This window comes from Pinus tabuliformis, chromosome 4_1 (assembly GCF_031772625.1).
Source record: "Pinus tabuliformis cultivar Carrire ecotype Pingquan chromosome 4_1, CPIR1, whole genome shotgun sequence".
NCBI classification, from domain to species: Eukaryota; Viridiplantae; Streptophyta; class Pinopsida; order Pinales; family Pinaceae; genus Pinus; species Pinus tabuliformis.
Window position 1 is genome coordinate 600066875 of NC_142303.1, and position 23186 is coordinate 600090060.

Consider the following 23186-nt stretch of genomic DNA (forward strand, 5'->3'; position numbering starts at 1 on the left):
TAAAATATAAATAAATAAAATAAAAAATCATTTCAATCATTTAACCAATGTAACCTACAACAAAAGAAACATGAATAGTAAATGCAAAAATAAGAGATGCAAGTGAAAAAGGCATTCAAAGGAAATAAAGAAATTGGCAAGAGGGCTATGAGGCTCCTCGAATGGCCAAGCCCAAGGAAAATCAAAGTCCTATGAAGGAAACCAAGCTTTAGAAGCTAAAAATGGCGCCAAACTTCATTATTTGAATCCATCCAAGTACATCCCTGCTAGAAATGAAAGTGGAATTGCTAAATAACAAGTTTTGTCCTCAAGAAGACTAAGAAATACATGCCCCTATAGGCCAATTCGAATTGGTACTTATACAAAATGATGAAGAAGCATTCTCCTTGAAAGGAGGAAGCTTTCCCCTCCAAAATCCCTCAAATAGTGGATCTAGTTCTCAACACTAGGAATCTGCATTAAATGACATGGAGCACATTCCTAGATTTTCTCAATCATTGGAGCTCCATAATTTGTGCAATAATTTCATAATATATTGTTCATTTATTATCCAATATTGATCCTCCTGTAGTAGGGAGCCAGTCCCTATATTATCTCATTCAGAATTTACTCCATTTTATCTCAATATTCTACAAAAATAAATAATATTAGGCACATAATATGTAATTACCTCTAAACCTTCCTATAAACATATTAAAGCTAAAAAAACATTATTAAATGTAGAAGGAGAGGTTTAATATAGACTTTATGTGCCTAAGAAAGGTTAGATGGGACTTAATTTATGCCTAATTTGGAGGTCCATCAAGTCCTTCACCATCCCTTGAGGAATTTTCCTGTCTCTACCCTCCTCTTGAGGGCTTCCCAGAGAAAACCATCTCCACCGCCAACCTTTGGGATTTTCCTGAGACCACCTCATCCGAATCCAAAAACATTCGGTAATCCAAATCTCAACCAAGAATTAATCCCATGACACCATGGATATTCGAAAATGGAAAGGTAACGCTGAGACCACTCTCAAACCCAAAAAATTCCATGTCAGCGAAATCAAATAAACCAAATAAACACATGCATGTAACATGCATGCCAAAACTAGCTAGGAAATCATACATGCAACCTATCACCTACAAGTATTCCCGTTGAAGCTGCTTGATCCAACCCTTCCTTACTTGATCCTTTCTTTCCTTTGATTTCCTTGTCCTTACTTTGCTTTCCTTTGCTTGCTTGCTTTCTTTCTCCTCTTGGTGCTCTTCTCCTCTCTGAAGCCAATTCCAAAACTCAATTGACAAAAGGATAACCAGCCAAAAGCTAGACTGGAAAAAGCTGTGAATTGATCCTCATAAACCTTTTTATTATTAATGCCTCTAATTTCTTCATTTTCCCTCTATTTTCCTTCAATTTCCTCCTCACATGCAACCTGTGACCTTTCACCTCCCTCTTCTCCTATTTTCCTTCATTTTCATAAATAAAATGCCAATAATGCCTTTTATCCTTTTCAAAGCCTTTTCCAATTTCTCCTTAGCCATAATAAACAACAAGTGATTCCCACTAGAATGTTTTCCCAACATTCAACTTGGAATATGTGTCCCATGACCTTGGTCTTATTTTTCCTTTATTAACTTTATTACATGAACTTTTAACCTAGGGTTGTTACAAAGCGATTTTTGGATTGCACTATAAGGTCGTCCACATAGGCTAGTATAAGATGAGAAAAATCATGGAAGATATAGTTCATGGTCCGCTGAAAGGTGGCACCAGTGTTTTTAAGGTCCAAGGGCAATACTCGATAGGCGAATGTGCCCCATGGGGTAGTGATAGATATGTTGTATTTTAATCTGGTTACACCCTGAGAAGCCATCCATCAAGGATAAGACTTCGTGTCTGGTGCATGCATTAATTACTTGATTGATGAAGGGTGTAGGATAATTGTCTCTGGGACATGCCTTGTTCATATCTCTAAAGTCAGTACAAACTCAAATGGTGCCCTATTTCTTCATGATGGGTACATGGTTAGAAACCCCAAGATGTGTAAACGATAGGGTAGATGAAACTGGCCTTATGAAGCTTGTTGATTTCTTATTTAATCCCTTATACTTTAGAGGGGTGGAGTTGACGCTATTTTTCCTAACAGGGTAGGCAACAGGCGATGTGTCGATGTGGTGCTCCACGATTGTAGGACTAATTCCTGGCATTTCTGAGTAAGACCATGCAAATATGTCCATATATTCTTAAAAGAGGGCTATGTATGAGGCCACTTCGTTTGGGGAGAATGCAGACCCCAACGAGATTTCTTTGACTATGTCAGGCTTGGTGGAAATATCTACCTTGACTATAGGTGAGATATTATACATATTCCCTTCCTCAAATACATCTAGTGTATGAATGGGATTTTTGAACTAATCTACCTGTCCTGGTGGTGGGAAGTCATTTGTTTCTTTTGTACAGAAAGTGTGGCTTGGTGCATCAATAGGTGAGAATACTTTCTCGGGTAAAAAGAAATAGCAATGATGCATGGCATCCCAAGGACACTTTGGTTCCATCAAGGCCTCAAAAATATCTTCATCTGAGTGAAAAAGATTTTCTAATGGTGATAGAGGTTGCAGGAAGTCGTGAGGATGGGATTGGGACCTAGTGGTTTTGGTTGACAAATAAGAGAATGCTTGCTGGTTGTTGTCATAGAACCCAACTATGTTGACAATCTGCAGATTGGATGGGTTTGCATAGTTGGTGGTGGTAATACCTTTGCAGTGGACGAAGCAGTCTCGACAACAAGAAATGATGAGCATACAACATGATTTAGGGTTCCTACGGTCGAGGAAATGAATCCTATGTAGTGTTGTGTATCGTCAGCACCAGGTGGTGGGAGAATTTCCATGATGGTGACTTGGTGATGAGTGGGAGAAGGTTCCTGAGATAATGTTGGCATCCTAGGGGTCAAGGCATATTCCTCTATGTCAAGATGGTGTTCAGGGATTACCTGAAATGGGTGGTGCTGTATGATAAGTTGTCCAAATGTTTGGAACATAGAACATGTGTCTAAACTATGAAAGTTGTTGGTACAAATGTTGCATGTGTGTACTACACAAAATGAAGGTTGTGTGCTAATGTAATAAATGGTGTGCGTATCAACATTTCTCGTAGTTCGTGATGACGAGGGATGGTTGGTGTCATGAGGTGGGGCATTTAAGGGTGTGGGCCACCTCTGGATCTTAGTATCAGCAATGGGAGGAGGATTTGTAATCTCAATTTTAGTTTGACGCAAGGCTGCTCTTACTGCTTGAAATCGCGAGAGGTATTGACAGTTTTGTGTGTGATGAACTTGGGAACAAATGCGACAATGATTGTGTGCATGTCTAGAATGGTTTGAGCGGGTAGGTCGAGGAATATGGACCAATAAGAGAAAAATATCTCTGATTTTGCTCAATTCTCAACATTGATTAATCAAATGGCCTAGTCTGTCGCATAGGGCACAAGGGTGGGAAGGTTTTGGCAATATTGTCTTAGGAATGTCATCCTTCTGGATACTGGTCGAGGGCGAGAGGTAGAGTGACAATGGGTGCAAGGATGAATAAGGCCCGCAACTTCTTCCTCAAAGACATAATAAATGGTTTTGGACCCATCATCTACCATTGGCACGGTGGGAGATGATGGTGTCACAGTATTGGCTTGAGCGAGGGCTCCCAGTGCATCTCGATAATGAGGAATTTAGTGATGTGTGTAATGTCCGTACTCTACGCATATAGTGCATGCATCGTTGGTGTGTAATGCCTTATTACATGTTGGTGTGGCCTTTTCTCCAGAAGGTGGAGGTGAGGCTACTAGCATTTTTGGGGCATGAAGAAGAGATTTTAACTCCTCTAATTCCGAACACAATTTGGTAGGGTGCCTGGATACTTTACATAATGCACAAGGTGGTGGTACCCTAGACGAGGAAGTGGTTGAGGCTTCCACCTTCTTCCCTTTCTACTTGTCCCTTTTTGTGGCACTTGTTAGTGTTGATGTAGGTGTAGTTAATTTTGAGGTGGTTTCCTGAGGGGTGGCTACAAGAATGATGATTGTCAAGGTAATACTTGATTTTGCTAACATGGTCTATGGGGCCAAATACCAGACAAGTATCGTGAAAGCCATATTTGGAAATGTCAGTGTTTCCATGACTTGGTGCGAGACAAAACTAGGTGGGACATAAAAGAAAGGTGTCTGAGTGATTGTGTATGGTAGGAACGTTGAGTCAGTAGTCGCAACACTCGAGGTTTCTTGAACTAGTTCTTGAGGTTGAGGTGTGTTTAACAAACTCAACATACACACTGGGGTTGCGAGGGCAACCTCAATTAAAGGTGAGTCACTAGAGTATGTGCCAAGGAGTGATGATGCCTTGAATATCCCTAGTCCTGCTTCAGTAAAAGATATCACCTCTGTGTGGGATCCTACGAAAGGTAATACACAATCAGGGGTAGAGGACGTCCTTTTCTTGTAGTATGTGAGTTGATTTATTATAACGATTTTCCCATCATGGGGGAACATCATGATACAAAACACTGAATATGTTATTGCAGTCATCACCTACATGTAGCTATGACCTACCAGGATATTGTAATCTAGTTGGGAATCAAGAACTTCTATATCTATGAGAATAATTTTGTCGATAAGCTCTACTGGAACATCCTGAAAAAGTCCTACGGGGGCCGAGGGCCATCCGTCGTATGCTCTGAGTGTAATGGGTGATGATTTGAGCTCGAGGGACCTTAGTTTCTTCCAAACTGATTTGGGCATGATACATGTGGTTTCCCCCTCATAACCGATGCAACGATGGATGTTGATATTATGAATTGTGACTGGAATCTGGAAGGTGACTATCGATGGAAGAAAGGGAGTAACGTTATCCAAATCGAAAGCCATCAAACGAGAATCAACTGGGTCAATTGTGCCTAATGCACAAAAGAGGGCTTTCCATTAAGTTGGGAAACTCTATAAAACTTCCAATGTTGACATAGCTAATGGGTATTTAGCTAGATCATCTACGATGTTGTAGCTATGAGCAACCTTTGAAGTATGTCCCGCTCAACGTAGTGGCCCTTTTACCATTCGTGGAATGGTCTCTACCAAGGTTCAAGGTAACGTTAAAGGTACCATAGCTACAACGGTGGTTGTTATGGAAGGGTTGGTTTCTAGAGGGGTTTTGTAGTCATGGTTTTGTGTTTGCAGGAGAACATCTTCTCCTACTACGAAAATGTCAAGATTGGTGGAATTTTTGGAACTTCATCCAAAAGGATTATGACACTGCTGGTGGGAGGGTTCATGCTAGGTATTCACCACTCCCTAGTGGGGGGAGGGATTCTACATAATTGCAGGTTGTCAGTTTCCCCCCACCCCCTGGCATCTTTCATCCTCTTCAATTCGGGGAGTTGAAGGCAATAATGATAATGCCCACATTCCCCACAAATATCACAAGCATGATTATTCCTTAGACTAGGGCTCTTGTTCTACTTTTGTGGGTTCTTGTTGTTGTTCTGACCCTTGTTTTGGTTCCAGTTAGGGGGATTTCCCCCATCTAGTGCTCGCGAGGGTTGTTTTTTGTTGTTTCCCCCCTGCCCAAGTTCCCCTTTTTCTTGTTCTTTGCTTTCTTTTTGTTGGCATTCGGTAGGTTGGCCATATTCAGTTCTTCAAAAGGCTGTTGTTGTTGTAGAAAATAAGGTTACATGAAATTAACCCTAGTGTTAGGTTGTGTTGTGGGGTTACTCTATTGGGTTGTTGTAAATGGGAAGTAAAGATTCCCTTGTCCTAGGATGGTGTAAGTGCTTTGGGAGGTGGAAACCACCTCTGCGGCACGAGGAGGGTATTGACCACCATGCATGGGAGGGTATTGAACACCCTGCATGGGAGAGTATTGACCACTTTGCATGGTAGAGTATTGGTTACTCGAGATAGTAGGATTCTGCGAGGGTGCAGGCTGATTGGGATAATATCTCGTGTTGGATGGTGGTTGTACTGCAGGTGGGGTACTATATGGCTGGTAAGTGATTGGACCACTATACACATTTTCAGGCCCCTAAAAAGTGTTTTCAGGTTGATTTTGGGCTATGGTTCCAATCAATCCGTTTGCAACACTTGATGCTCATGGAATCTGTTAGGGTCCCACCCTAACCCCCTTATTTATGTCATGGGATCACGTCATAGTCAAGAGTCAATAAAGCCCATATTAATATTTGTAAGTGGTTAACCCGCAATTAATGACGGGACCACAGTTAGTTGCAAATGGGCGGTAGTATTAGATAGATGGTAAATGGGCGGTAGTATTAGATAGATGGTATTAATAAAACCCACGATATTGGCCCGTGGTATTGCATGTATGAGTCATATATAAAGGATAGAGACTCCCTGCGAGGAGTATCGCGTCTTGTTTTGTAATCGAGCTCTGCTCTATTGGAGGTTGCCCCCTCGAAGAGGCCTGTGAACATTTCTCTCTGAATAATAAAATCATTGCTATTCTGTGCTCTGGGTATATTTTCTTCGCATATTTTGTGTTCTCGGTATCTTTTCTTCGCAAATTCTATGTTTGGGTATTACTTTGCAGGTTAAGAGCATAACAAGTGGTATCAGAGCACTTTCCAGGGCTCGGTGGGATCTCCAAATTTTAGCAAAAAAATTTTTTGGCTAGAGACGTGTTCCGGCATCTTTAAACCACGGGATATGTCGTTAAGCGCATAAACCTGCGGATTTGGGGAGGCATGCACGCAGGAAATACAAGAGGTGGTCACGTCTGTTGGACTCCCTTGTAACCCCTGTGGGTACCCCTTCGAGTAGTAGCGCATTAGACAGAACCGTGCACGGACTGTCTTCCACGTACCCTCTGGGTATATAGGAAGCCCCCTAGCTCCCTTGAAACCTCGCCATAGATAAACCTTCGGCCGTCTTGTGGCTACAGTACACCGAGAACAGCACTCGGAGAGATTACTCGCCCGTACGATAGGGTAGTCGGGTTGTACGGCTAAGGGTACGGTCGATCCTCCTTAGTTAGAGCCCTGAAACATTGGGCCGAGTACTACTGTCAGACCCTTATGTATATTGCGATCTGTAGCACCTGACACTCCTCTAGACCATAGTTCCCTTTCTATCGGGGGATCACACATCACCTATTCCAGATCAGCAAGTGCAGCAGCAGCCGACATCAGTCCCGCAGCTCCATCAGATCAGCAGCAGCAGTTGTTCCACCGTTCAGATCTCTCAGATCCACCAGATCAGAGTAGTTGTGAAGGGTTCCATCCACCAGATCGGAGTAGTTGTGAAGGGTTCCTGTCCCTGGATATAATTTTCGCAGGACTTTTGGCGGCATTGACATTCTGAGGATTTGGCGACTGCAGTATTGATCAGGAAGGAGTAAAACTCCGTTAGGAGTTTTCCAAAAAAAAAAAAAGTCTGAGATCTTCCGGGACGCTTATTGGTGACCTAGCCCATCAGAATCAGGACGACGAGCTGAGCAAGGTGGTACCATTCAATTTCTTAGTAAAAAAAAAATTTAGGCGGTCCCAATTTTTTCCTCAGGTTGGTGTATGGTAGAAACTCGCGCTCAAGCGATGGCCAATGAAAGGATCGACAAAATTGAAGACCATGTGCACTCCCTCCAAACTGCGGTGAAGAATATCGAACTTGAGCTTAAAGGAATAAGTAACCAGATACATGATGCGATACATGATGCACTCCCAAAGGGCAAGGAGCCAGCCCACGAGGCGGCGTATAATGGCCATGAATACCATGAGGGTGAGTCTAGCCACTCTCATCACGTTTGGCACACCCATCCACCACCTAGTCAGCGACCTCCCAAGTTGGATATGCATAAATTTGACGGTTCTCACATGTCCGCATGGCTAGCACAAATGGAGCAGTATTTTCAATTGAATCATATCATAGATGAGGGGACTAAGCTTATGGTGGGCACCATGTACTTGGACAATGAACGATGGCAATGGAAGGAATGGCATCAGCATTGCAATGGACATTTTCAGGATTGGGCCCAATTTGCCAAAACTCTTCGCAGTCGCTTTGAACAGGAAGACTCTTTTTTGGGGCGTCTCACTAAGCTCTGACATACGGGTACAGTGGAGGAATATATTACTGCTTTTGAAGCCTTAGCCTTCCGCACTAGGGGTCTCACAGATGAGTTCTACATGGAATGCTTTATCAGCGGTCTTAAAGAAGCCATCAAAGCTCAGGTTCTACTCCACCACCCTCCCACATGGACAGAGGCTTGCCAGGTAGCCCGTAAGGTGGAACGTGCATTAACAACCCAATCCAGCCGCCCCAACTTCCCCGCTAAAGGTCGTCCCTCACAGGCTCCCAATACGACTCAGACACTTAAGATTCAAAAGGTGTCACCTGCAGAAATGGCCGAAAGAAGGAAGCAAGGACTATGTTACTACTGTGATGAAAAATATTCCCCGGGTCATAAATGCAAAGAGCACAAGTTTTTTCAAATAGATGCCACTGACTACAGCTCCACCGAGGAAGATCCACCACTTGAGGAACCGGAGGAGATCGAAGAAGATAACCAAAAGGAAATTGTATCTGATGAACCAATTATTTCGCTAAATGCATTGGCAGGAATTTCTTCCCCTCAAACTCTCAAAATCAGGGGTTTTCTTAAACATCGCCCAGTAGTAGTCTTGATTGATAATGGAAGTACCCATAATTTCATCCATCAAAAGATCGCTGAAGCAGCACATTGTTTCGTCCGGGCAGTTTCTAACTTCCAAGTCCAGATTGCAGATGGGGGCACAATGAAATGTGAAGGTCGCTGTGAAAATGTCAAAATTCAAATGGGGGATTATCAATTGAAAACCCACATATTTGCAATACACATGGGGGGTTGCGACATTGTCCTAGGCGTGGAATGGCTCCACACTCTTGGGCCAATCACAATGGATTTCCAGGAGTTATATATGAGTTTTAAGCAGAACAACTCCACACATACCCTCCGTGGACTACAGGCGGGAGCCCCCTCTATCATCAGCTCGCATAGGATGGAAAAATTGTTAAAAAAGGGCCATCATGGAGTGGTAGCTCAATTTAATGCCATCCAGGTAGTAGACACCACGTCTCCGCCAATTCATCCTGAGATGCAACAGATTTTAAATAAACATCGGACGGTCTTTGACAAGCCTCATGAGCTTCCACCCTCGCGAGGGGAACATGATCATAGCATCACATTGGTTCCAGGGGCCCAACCCCCAAATGTGCGGCCATACAGATATCCATTCACCCAAAAGAATGAAATAGAAAAAATCATCAAGGAATTGTTGGAAGCAGGTGTCATTCGTCCCAGCATTAGTCCTTATTCATCCCCAGTGGTCATGGTCCTCAAGAAAGATGGGGAGTGGCGGATGTGTCCCGACTTCAGGGCCCTCAATAAGTTAACAGTCAAAGATAAATTTCCCATCCCAGTGGTTGACGATTTGCTAGACGAACTCAATGGGGCTCAATTCTTCACTAAGTTGGATCTTCGCTCAGGCTACCACCAAATTCGCATGAAGGAAGTCGACATTCCCAAGACAACTTTCAGAACTCATGAAGGCCATTATGAGTTCCTGGTCATGCCATTTGGTCTCTGTAATGCCCCCTCTACTTTTCAGAGCCTTATGAATCACCTCATCAAACCATATCTCAGAAAATTTGTCCTTGTCTTCTTCGATGACATCCTCATCTATAGTGGCACTTGGGCGGCACATCTTCAGCATGTAGATCTACTCTTGCAACTGCTCCGCACGCATAAATTATTTGTCAAGATTTCTAAGTGTTCGTTTGGCACGGAAGAAGTTGAGTATTTGGGCCACATTGTGGGGCGTGAAGGTGTCAAGGTGGACCCCAAAAAGATTCAGGCAATGCAAGAATAGCCTCAACCTAAGACCTTGAAAAGCTTGAGAGGATTTTTGGGTCTCATAGGCTATTATCGTAAATTTGTCCGCAACTATGGCCGCATAGCGAAGCCCCTAACGCAACTCCTAAAGAAAAATTCCTTCTTCTGGAACGAGGAAGCACAACAGGCATTTACCGCTCTCAAAACCGCCATGTGTTCCACTCCTGTCTTAGCACTACCGGACTTCACTAAATCATTTGTCATTGAATGTGATGCTTCGGGAACAGGTATTGGAGCAGTCTTAATGCAGGAAGGGCGACCATTGGCCTTCACCAGCCAACAACTAAGTGGGAGGAATCTGGGCCAATCTACCTACGAGAAGGAAATGATGGCCATCTTACATGCAGTCGAGACCTGGCAACCTTACTTGTTGGGGCAACATTTCCAAATCCGCACAGATCATCACAGTCTTAAATATTTTTTGGACCAACGCTTATCTTCCCCACAACAAAATAAATGGTTAGCCAAAATGTTGGGATATGATTATGAGATCATTTACAAGAAAGGGAAAGACAACAGGGTAGCAGATGCATTCTCGTGCCAATTTCAGGAGGAAAGTACTCTGCTCGCAATTTCCCTCCCCATTCCCGACTGGATTGAAGAGGCTCGCAGGGAATGGTTTTCACATCCCGGGCTCTCCCAACTCATTTCTCAATTGCCGGTAGATCCTAATTCCAGCAAGGGCTACTCGTGGCAGAATGATATTCTTCGCTACAAGGACAGAGTCGTAATATCGCCAACATCCACCCTCAAAAGTCGCATTTTGGCAGAATTGCACTCATCTCCCATTGCAGGACATTCGGGCTTTCAGAAGACGTATGCTCGCACCAGAAGATCATTTTTTTGGGCCGGCATGAAACAGGACATCCTTACTTTCGTAGCAGAATGTGACGTCTGTCAACGCCACAAAGGGGAAACCGACAACACACCAGGCACATTACAACCATTGCCCATTCCGGCGTCAATTTGGACGAAGGTCTCCATGGATTTCATTACAGGTCTTCCAAAGTTTGGGAACAAGCCAGTCATCATGATGGTTGTGGACCGACTGTCGAAGTATGCTCATTTCTGTGCCCTACCCCAACCATTTACACCAACTTTGGTTGCTCAAAATTTCATGGATCAGATCTTCAAATTGCATGGCATGCCCACTTCTATTGTGTCCGACCGCGACCCAATCTTCACCAGTAATTTTTGGCAGGAGCTCTTCAGAATACAAGGCACTCAACTCAAACTCAGTACTTCATATCATCCGCAAACAGATGGTCAAACCGAAGCCGTCAACAAATGTCTAGAAACCTACCTTCGGTGTTTCACTTCAGAAAAGCAACACCTTTGGGTACAGTGGTTACCTCTGGCGGAGTGGTGGTATAACACCAACTATCATGCCACCACCAAAATGACTCCCTATGAAGCAGTCTATGGACAACTTCCGCCTTCCCCTACTTCTTATCTCATGGGGTGCTCCAAAGTACAAGTCGTGGATCAACTCCTACAACACCGCGCAACCATGCTTGCCCATCTGCGCGAGAATCTTCATCAAGCTCAGAACTGTATGAAGCAACAGGCTGACCAACATCGCTCAGAGCGCCAATTTCAAGAAGGGGATCAGGTCTTTTTGAGGCTGCAACCATATAAGCAAACATCACTCAAAGACAAGGGTTGTCAAAAGCTCTCTCCAAAATTCTACGGACCATACCAAGTAATTCAGCGCATTGGAGAAGTGGCTTACAAGTTGGCTTTGCCACCTACAGCAAAAATCCACCCAGTTTTCCATGTATCGTGCCTCAAGAAAGTGATTGGGAACAATTGCCGAGTTCAAACCAGCCTACCTGAATTGGACGAAGAAGGGTCAATCTGGCTTCAACCTGAATAGGTTCTAGACACACGAGACAAGCACCTGCGTGGCCGCATGATTAAGGAGGTCCTCGTCAAATGGAAAGACACCTCTCCGGAAGATGCAACTTGGGAACCAGCCACTATTCTTCAGCAGTTTCCGCAGCTTCAGCCTTGAGGACAAGGCTAGTCTTAAGGGGGAGGGCATGTTAGGGTCCCACCCTAACCCCCTTATTTATGTCATGGGATCACGTCATAGTCAAGAGTCAATAAAGCCCATATTAATATTTGTAAGTGGTTAACCCGCAATTAATGACGGGACCACAGTTAGTTGCAAATGGGCGGTAGTATTAGATAGATGGTAAATGGGCGGTAGTATTAGATAGATGGTATTAATAAAACCCACGATATTGGCCCGTGGTATTGCATGTATGAGTCATATATAAAGGATAGAGACTCCCTGCGAGGAGTATCGCGTCTTGTTTTGTAATCGAGCTCTGCTCTATTGGAGTTTGCCCCCTCGAAGAGGCCTGTGAACATTTCTCTCTGAATAATAAAATCATTGCTATTCTGTGCTCTGGGTATATTTTCTTCGCATATTCTGTGTTCTCGGTATCTTTTCTTCGCAAATTCTATGTTTGGGTATTACTTTGCAGGTTAAGAGCATAACAGTATCTCTGGTCTGAAGGACTGTAGCCGAGGGGCATCAAGTGGAACATGATAGAGGTATCCAAACTGAGTATAAATGAGCTCAAATTGTTGATCTTTATTGATTTCCACTTCTTATTTTTATGGAAATGTGGAAGCCATATATTTTGAGATATCCGACGTAGGAGATTTCAAAAATAAGTCGAGGAGTAGGTCCTTATTTATGTGCACCTTGCACAGGCTACGACATTTCTGCCATTCATGGACATGGTCTGAGATATGTATGGTAGACGTTTATCAGAAATGGCTGAGTAGCTCTAATCTAGTATCATGACGTATTGGGAGCTGGAAGAAAGTGAGAAATGACCTTCCTAGAGAGTTAAAGGTCCCATGGGAACCAGATGCTTCGCTTATGTACCATTTTGTTGTAGGCCGAGTGAGCATGCGTTGAAAAAGTCGTAGACGAATTGAGTCATATGTGATGTTGTTGGATGAGCTCCAAAGATGAAAGATCATTATGTGGTTTCCCAGATATTCCCCCTGTTTCCCTTCGAATTTTGGTATTTGAGGGTAACTTTGCTAGCATAGGGGGCCAATTCTAACTATGTGCAATGGGGTCATTTGTCAATTTTCTTAGATCAGGGAGATTTAAGGAAGTTAGAAACGAGACTTTGGTGTTGTTTGACATCGTAAAACAATTTTGAACTACAATGTACAAAGGAATTCCCTTTTGGGAAGTGTGAGATGGACTACCGGGGAGGAGGGGGGGATAGTGTGTGGACTCCCCGAAGGGGTGGTATGTGGACTCCATTGAGGGGTGGTGTGTGGACTCCCCTGAGGGGTAGTGAAAGAAGTACTCTGAGGGGGAGGGGTCCCTATAAAATTTGTCCCAATAAAGGATGAACCAATAACAGTGGTTGTGTGATGTATTCTACACTGAAATGGTGAGATACTTGGCACACCTCCTAATAATGGAGGAGGTTTTGGAAGCGCCTATAGCAACAGGGTACCGTTGGGTCCCCTATGGTGTCAAATGGAGTGTGTTTTACTTTTGTGGTGAGGGAGGATATGTATCAAAGAAAATAAATCATATACATAAGACAAAGTGAAAAATAAATGGTTATTTTCCCTTTAAGTTATGTTGTGTGATCAATTAAAAAAAAAGGTCTTTGTTTATTTTGTGTATGATAAAAAGTCGTAACAAGACCTATGCATCCTTTCCACTCTCAAAGTAACTAGCCCTTGCGAATATATCTTTTTTGATAGGTATTGGCGCCATGTTTTGAAAGAGCTGGTGAAGCTTCCAGCAGCCAAAAGAATCAACCAAGGTAATGAACAGGGTTTAGTGCTTCCTGCACCTCCACCTATAAGAAAATATGCCCTAAAATTGGCCACTAGGATACCTTCATCCCACGGGGGTAATTGAGGCTTTAGCTTCTTGGTAGTCAATCGTCAGTATCAAGCACTATATAGGTCAGGTAGCCTCGTATAGTACTGCACACACAAGGACCTAAGCCAAACCCCCTCTGAATCAAGTTGTAGCGTGCCCGGGTAGTCTTTTCTGTGGGATGATGAAGGATTTGGAGCACCCTAAAAGAAAACTTCTATGTTTCAAATTGTAATGTGACCATGGAGGCTTGTGGGATGCCTACCCCCAGTGGTCCTAACCTGACCTATAAATTATTTTATAGACCTTGTGGGGAATTTAATGTTTTCAAGGTTATGGTTGCTTTTAGGGAGTTTTACTTCACTTATGGTGTGAAAATTTAAGCTAGAATAAACAAAGTACAAAAGCTGGTGAAATTGGATAACCTTTGTACAAATTTTTAGAGTAGCTTAATGTGTTGAGTGCAATGTGTTTGCAGGTGACAAAGAGAGCATACAAAGTGTGTAAAGATGTGGATATGCGATGATCCTTTAATAAATCCCTTACTTACACTAAGTTGTGCTTGTTCCTTGCATTAAAATAAATAATATGTGGATAGTGGGCCACTTACTTCCTTCCTGTTACATTATGTGTGCCTAAATAGGAAATGGAAAAACCAAGTGTGTTAAGAAATCTTTCAGAGGCAAGCCCAAGATCATCTACAAGATGCAAGGGAAGCAGGGGCTATTCCATTTCTTTAATAACACTTGGTCCTAGTCCCAATTCTAATTAAAAAATGCTTTGTTTAGTAAAAAATATTTGTGGATTTTATGCCACTTACTATCCTCCTAATTAAGCTATGTGACTTGTGAAACAATAGCTAAACTAGTTGAAAATATGTGTATATTGTGGCCACTTACTCCTCCCTTGATCAATCTGTCTAAAATAAGAAAAATAAGTTGAAAATTTTTGTAGATCATTGGCCACTTTCTCTTCTCCTAATTAAGCTATGTTTGGAATGAAAATTTTGAAAGTAAAGACTAAGTAATTACCCTACCAATAATGATTAGTAAAGCAATTAAACAATATAACTAAATGTAAAAAAATTGTAGAAGTGAAGGCAATTCACTAAAGGTTGCCTATCACTCATGGAAGAAAAATTACAACAAAATTTTGAGCTCTTTGTAACCAGGGTGGGTTATGCTCTACACAGGTACGCGAACCGCGTGTTTGTCTGAGATAAAAGTCATACGATCAACGAAAAAAATTAAGAAGAGGTCTTTCCTGGCCGAAAACAAGTCCAAGGGGGGCTACAAAAATTCTAGAGAACTAATAGAGGCACAATGGAGTGAAAATGCGGAGAGAAAGGTCTTGCAAAACAACCATTAGATCAAATAAAGGCAACAAGTGGAGTCGCCATCTTGTATTGGTGTGTTTTTTGCTTGCAAGTACCAAAGACAGGTCCTTGGAGTTGGTTGTTACCTACAAGGAGCATACAAGTAATTGGATGTTGTTAAAAGAAAAACATGGATAAACAAAACATTAAAAGTAATGGAGACAATGCTTGAAATAATAATAAACTAAAAACTACACTAGATAACATATAAACAAGCTTAATGAAGCAAACAAATCAAAAAAGTTTAGGAAAAGGGTCCTCTTTATTGACCGTTGAAAGTAGAAGAGTTGCAATTGATGACTATAAGACATTTGAAGAGAATTATTTGAGCAATGGTGCTAAAAAATCCTCAACAAGGAATTCCCTTTCTCAATCTCCTTGCAAACTCTCTCTCTCTCTCTCTCAAAGAAGTATAGAAGACACTCTCAATGATAGAATTATTTTCTCAATGAAATGCTTAATTGCTAGGGAGGAATTTTGGCAACATAACAATGTTCTACTTCTTCTTGTTTCTTAACTCTCCATGAACTTGTATTTATAGAGAACACTTCCAGCGGAAATAAGAATAAGTCCACCACTCCTGTTGCAATGGATAAAGTTACACCACCTTATTCATCAACACAACCCGTTAAGACAAAAAGCATTGACTATAACATTGTTGAAGATATGAAAATAGCTCGCGCTAACATTTTAATCTTCAAGCTCTAAAAGATAATGGGACAACGAGAACTGATTATTCAAGCACTCTCATCACACACTTCGACGGGTAAATAAGTTTATGCTTCTCAGGTAATGTCTGGTATCTCTCACGAAATTATCAAATCTATTGTAAATGTTGTAAATTTAAGTTTTAACACTCTCTACCCTCCATTTTTATTAACTTTTAAATTATTTAATTATAATGTTCACAAGTGTTTGGTTGATTTTGGTGCATCCACGAATTTTATGCCATTTTCTGTTGTTAAGAAAATAAATGCTAAATGGGATAAAACTGATGCACAGATCATACAACTGGACATATCATTTGTCCAGACAATTGGTGAAATCAACAATTTTATTATTCGTTTGTCATCTGATCATAGAGTTCACCAGTGTATAAATATCGTAGTTGTGGACATTCCCGAAGCTTATGGCTTACTGCTTAGTAGATATTAGTCCAACAAACTCGAAGGATACTTTGTGACAGACTGATCTCACTTATGGATTCCATACAAGGGCATAAATAACTAGATTCGAGTTGAAAGAGAGCCCTACATGAAGCATACCGTGACACAACTTGAGGGAAAAAAATGAACCAACGGGTTTTGCAGAAGTGTTTTTTGGAAATTGTTTTCTGGAATCAAATCACAGATGTTATCTAACACATATTTCACTCATCCCACCTGATACATAGTTGGAACTCCTTTCTCGAAATATAACTTGTGCTAATGACCTTTGTACAATAGATATAGATAGTAGTAGTATAGAACATAGCTCTAGCATTTCTAACATTTGGATCTTATACTTTGACGATTCAAAAATTTAGGAGGGCTCTGGAGCTGGTTTCATTTTAAGAGTCCCGCAATAGAGAAAACATATGATCTCTTGCCTCTTGGAATTTCAGTGCCCCAACAAGGTTGCAGAATATGAAGCACTCATTTTGGGTTTGAAGAAATCCATTAACCTCAAAGTTGAGGTGCTCAAATCAATAGGTGACATTGAAATCACCGCACGTCAAGTACGCAATACGATACACTGTGTGTCACCTAATCTCAAAAGCTATCAACAAGAGGTATGGCATCTAATTTCACAATTCCAAGTTTTTAATATTGTTTCTATCCTTGGAATCTGAAACGTTTTTGAAGATACATTAGCAACTGCTATGGCTAGGTTGTCATCATTAAGGGATGAATTTTCTATTGAAATTATTTATAGGCCATCCGTTCCGGATAATATCACTATTTTTTGTGTTTTCAATGACGATCAATAGATACTAGATTTTATGATGAACATTGATCTATTCAAAGACACAACCATTGATGAAGACGAACACGATAAAACTTTGCAGGATGCAACTCAAGCAAACAAAGGAAACCCCATTCCTAAGGGTGTTGTGTCATTGGAAAAGATGTATGGTTTGTAAAATCACTTTAAGGGACCAGTCAACACAAAGACTCATAGCTCGACCCTGTCATACGAACAGATAAACCTTCGTTCAGAGGAAAATCTGAAGTTTGTGAATATCGGTACTTGCACCACACCTCAAGAGAGACATGTTTTCATTGACCTCTTTAAGCAGTACCAAGATGTTTTCGCGTGGACATACAATGATCTTAAGACTTACAACGCGCGAGTTATCCGGCATCTAATTCCAATTGAGGAAGGGGCCAAGCCTTTTCAGCAGAAGCTGCGGAAATTTCATCTGACTCTTGAGCCCCTCATTCAGAAAGAGTTGAGAAAGGTGTTGGACGCTCGGACAATTTTTAAAGTTTGTCACTCAACATGGGTCTCAAATTTGGTTTCGGTAAGGAAGAAGTCCGGGGAAGGATTTTTGTAATCTGAATCGCACCTCGGACAAAGACAATTATCCAGTTACATCGATGGAATATATTTTATAGACAGTATCGAGGTCTGAAATGTTTTCATTATTGGACGTATTTTAGGGATACAACCAGGTTTTGGTGTCAGAACCCAACAAACATAAGACAACTTTTAGAGACAAGTGGGGTACATTTGCTTTTAAAAGAATGCCTTTTGGACTTATCAATGCAGGTGCAACTTTTCAATGCACTATGGACATCACATTTTGTAGTTTAATTGGACAAAGCATTGTTGTTTACTTGGATGATGTGACAATATTTTCGAAAAGAAGATTTTACCACTTACGCCATTTAAAGAAAATTTTCGATCCATGTCGCAAATATGGGATATCTCTTAATCCCAAGAATAGCATTTTCGCAGTGTCCAAGGGAAATATCTTGGGCCATATCATCGCAAAGAGAGGGATTAATGTGGACCCCGAATGGGTCAGAACTATTACTCATATCCCCTTCCCAGTGAACAAGAGAGCTATGCAAATCCTTCTTAGGGAAACTCAGTTTCCTTCACAAGTTCATATATGATTATGCATAGATAGGGAATTCGTTGCAAGATATGATAAATAAGGATGCAATCTATAAATGGGGTAAAAAGGTAAAGGAAGCATTCATCCTTATTAAGAAAGCGATCTTAAAAGTGCCAACGTTATACAATCCAAATTTTAGCAAAGATTTCCTGTTGTACACCTTCGCTTCTGATACTTCTCTCTCCGTCGTTCTTACACAAAAGGATGATCAGGATAACGAGAAGTCTATATCATTCATGAGTGTTGACTTCCAAGGACCTGACCTTAATTATTTCACCATCAATAAATAGGCTAATGCGGTCTACAAGACGATAAAACACTTTAGGCCTTATCTTATGAAGAATCATGTTATTATCTTTGTGCCACACCCAGTTGTTAGATCGTTGTTTGTTCAACAAGAGTTGGGTGAAAGAAAAGTGAACTAGATGACTAGCTTGTAAGAATATGATCTTGAGTTCAAATCGGTTCACATTGTCAAGGGCCATGGTCTATGCTAGCTAGCAACAAAATAAACCACCTCACTGGATTCTTTTGGGTGGGGGCAGGAAATAGAAATGTATAATATCAAACAAGCTACCCCCATTAATGCATCTACCTCTTGGTACGCAGATGTGTGACAATATATTGAGCATGGTACCTTGCCCTCTCATTTATCAGTGAGACAAAAGAGGGCTACTAAATTGAAATCTATATCTTATCAATTGGTACACGAGGGGTCTTGCTTAGATTCTTGGAAGCACCTGATTCAGAAAGGGTATTGCGTGACCTCCAAGATGGACTAGCTGGAGGAGATTTCATTGGTGACACTACTGTGCACAAAGTTATGTGGGTCATTTTCTATTGGCCCACACTTTTTAAAGATTCCCATGCTTATGCTTGCACGTGTCTGATTTGTTAGAAATGTGCTAGTTGAGATAAGAAGTTGGTTGCCCCATTGTAGCCCATTGTTGTAGAAGAACCATTCCAAAAATGGGCCTTAGATGTTATCAGTGAGATCCATCCACACTCATCGAAGCAACACTTCTATATATTACCTCACACGGTGGATAGAAGCGGTTCCTCTCAAGCAAGTGAATGATCAGGAAGTCATCAACTTCCTCGAGAAGAACATTATTAATAAGTTTGGCATTCTAGCATCACTTTTTTTTTATAATGAAACATACTTCTCATTGCTGAAACTTTATGATTTTTCATTAGAAAATGGAATTGTATTGAAACATTCAGCTAACTATTATCCACAGGGGAGCGGTCTTGCCGAGTAAACCAATAAGAAGCTTATTCACATCATCAAAAACATTATCTCCTCTAAACAAAGAAACTGACACAATGCTTCGGTGAACGCTCTTTAGGCTGACCGTGTCATGCCTAAAAATTCTTTGAATACCTCCCCTTACTTTCTGGTATATGGAAAAGAAGCCATCCTACCTCTGAACATTCACTTTCCTTACCTTAAACTATCACAAGAGTCTCAGGGTAAGCCTTGTCTTTTGGCTCAAAGTAGGATAAACAAGCTCTTGAATTTATCGAAAGAAAGGAGGAAAGAGAAAGAAAAAATTGTTCTTTATAAGAACCATATCAAGAGATGGTTTGAAAAGAAGTCTGTGGGGAAGAAGGAATTCAGTGTGTGTGACTTGGTATTGAAGTGAGACAAAGCCCATGAAGAGAAGGGGAAACACACCAAGTTCTAGTCCGTGTGGATCAAACCTTTCATTGTTCATGAGAAACTTGGCCACCACACTTATCACCTCTAGTCTGTGGATGGGAAGACTGACTCTCTTCCTGTAAATGGCCAAGATTTGAAATAGTATTTTCAATGACAATCTAGGGTTGTTCCCTACCCTATGTATATACTTTGTTGTTTTGTTTGTTTGTCATGTTCAGTATTTTTAGTTTGTCTTTTCGTTTTGAGTATAATATTTGTGTGTAAGTGTGTTTTGGTTCCAATGTATGTGGAAAAATGAAAAGGGCCTTATGACACTACAACATTTGGCTAACTTTTAGTCATTCTTCTTCGTCTTGGTTACACCTTTTGGTCGATGATGTTTTGATGGAAAATATAATACTTGCGTAAGGAAAGCTTTGCGTCGAAACATGATATTTGTATCTATTCTAGTAACCTCATTCCTACACTCGGTTCCTTATGTTTCAGTGTTTTCCACGTTGATCCAATCAAGTAGACAAGGATAAGGGGAAAATATTAATTGGCATAATAATATCAGAGGGCATTTTTCTACATATGCATAAAAGAGACATAAGTATAGGAAAACAAAGAACTTTTTTATATTAATGAATGTAGGAGAATAAATAACCCTTTCAGATCTTGACCTTGTAGATGTCTCCCAACTATATTGTCCTTCCTTTTCCACAAAGCAATCCTTCAATCACAACTCAAGTGCACAGATGGATAATCGATCCTTATGCACAAAGAAACAACATGAGGCATAAATAAGAGTCTCCAAAAGCCAACCCAGACTCCATGGGAGGCAATGAATTTATAGGGTAAAAGTGGTGGTTTGGGATTTACCATTCTAGGACTTAGATCCACATTAGAGGGATGATAAGTTCTAGGGATAAGAGATAAGACCTCAAGAGTAGGAGTTCAAGAAGTAATCAGATAGTAAATAGTTAAATCAGATATTAAATAGTTAAAACCACTCGAGAAGCTTCTAGAAAGAGAAGATTCAAAATTATTTTTTATTTTTACCGAATTCCAAGGGCCATCGCACTTGCAGTGAAAGAAACATGCATTGGTCAGTGTAGTTTCTCTGTGTACAACTTGCAATAGTGCAGTTTGCATGAAGGCTAAGTGTGATGGGTCCAAAAATTAGGGTTTTTATTTGTTTAACCCATAATTCTTGGAACTTTTAGAGAGAGGATGCTCTTGGCTTTGCAGGGGATGAATGCAAATTGTTAATGGATGTTGATTGATCTAGTTTCAAGTCCATTTGATTAGATGTGACAAAATGACCTGTAACAAATTCCCCCCTAAAGTACAAAGTAAGACATAGTGGTTGAGGACCGAGGTGCTCTACCATATGACAAGTCTGGATCAATAATAGATTGGTTGAGATCATCAACTCTTTGTTACAATACATAATCATAATGATATCATTGTTGAGGTAGGAATGCCCATACTCAACATATAAGCCAATTTACATGTACATGTACAATAATTAGGATCACGTCCACTGATGACAGATTGTGGACCCATGCTAGGATAACTTTCTGAATGATCATAGCCAACATACTTTGTAATATTGTATGAATCCTGAAATTGCATCCCGGATATATGAAACTAGATCTGAGGTCTCCTACTTCGTCAATCGATAGTACAAGTCTAACCATGTGAATATGTTGGAGTCAAACATGGTAGACAACATCTGATTACCGACCAATGATGTAAGTTATTAACAAATGTGAGAGGAACCATTGATAATGATAATGGCCCTCAAGGTACTACAATACAATATATGCAGTGCAAATAAATGAGCTGAAGTCGAACACCACACAAAATCTTTCGATCGAAGGCCAGTGATGAGAACCTATTGCCAAAAGTAAGGAAACTTACCATTAAGGTATATAAGCTCCAAGGCACTGAAGGGAGTTTCTAAGTCAACATCTTGGATAATGTGTTGATGTTGACAGTAAGCGACCCATCGCAAGAGGGCCTTAATGTATCCCCCATCAATGACATGAAATAGGTAGCAAGATTTGAGATTGAATGTGATGATGCAAAGCTAGTCTAGGAGCGACAAACATGAAGTAAGGATTAAGGGTATTGTAGCAGATGTAACTTGAGGGTGGACTTTCTCTTGAACATATCGATGACACTGATAATGAGTTGGAAACATTGACTCAAAGAACCATCATGAAGGCTTTCAATAAGGTGTGATCAACAGAGAGGCAAGGAGATTCCCCAACCCAAAGGAATCACGGAGATTAAGTGAAAGAGTATCATGTTCAAGAGTGACTCGCTTCCATTAATAGGTTTAATGCCCTATTTTCCCAATTTCCCGACCATTTCTAGCTAGTACCTCTTTATTTTTGACAAGCTTGAGGAGGATAACATATGCTTGATCTATAAGCTCATCCTTTGGATGAATCCTTTTGAGTATTTTTAACGAACCCTGAGAAGGAATGGTTTGGTCTCGTTATGCTTGACAAGTCCAACATTGTTTAATAGTTTTACGAGTCCAGTGAAGGCATAACTCAACTTCTTTTTCATGTTTTGAGTAGTTTGTACTTTGAATCTTCAGCGGGTGATTGCAGCCAATCCGGTTAACCATTTCTAGCACCATTAGTTCCAGGTAAGAGTTCTATCTTTTCTCGTCATTTTCACGGTTTTTGTTTCTTGTTTGATACATTTTTTGGGAATATTTTTTGAAGTTTTGGCACTTGGAATTCGCCCTAGGCCCATCACACTCTTCTTATATCGAGAGGTGTGAAGGATCAACTTAGTTTACATTGATTAGTGCGAACCAACACACTTACCAAGGAGGGTAAGTGTGATGGGCCGCTTTGTTCATGAACGAACAATGCGATGGGCGCAGTAAGGGTTCCAAAATTTTGTTTTTTAGTAGTTTTCTCCCAAAACTTTTCACATTGCTAATTTTATGTATTTTTTCGTGTTATTTTGTAGATATCTACTGGAGTAAAAATGGCTTTAAGCCGGAGAGAAAGGGAGCATCAGGCTCAAGACATGATTGTTGCAAATGATCAAGCAACAGTGCAAGCTTTAACAAATTATGGGTTACTGAATTTCTTCCAGATTCCAGGCATGAGGGCCCAGTTAGAGTTGCTAGAATATTTGGTAAAAGCCTGGGATGTACAAGGACAATAATTCAGGATTGGAGAGCACATTGTCACTATAGATGTTGAAGACATCTATTTTCTAACAGGGTTCTCATGTAGAGGGTCTCCTATTTCATTATCT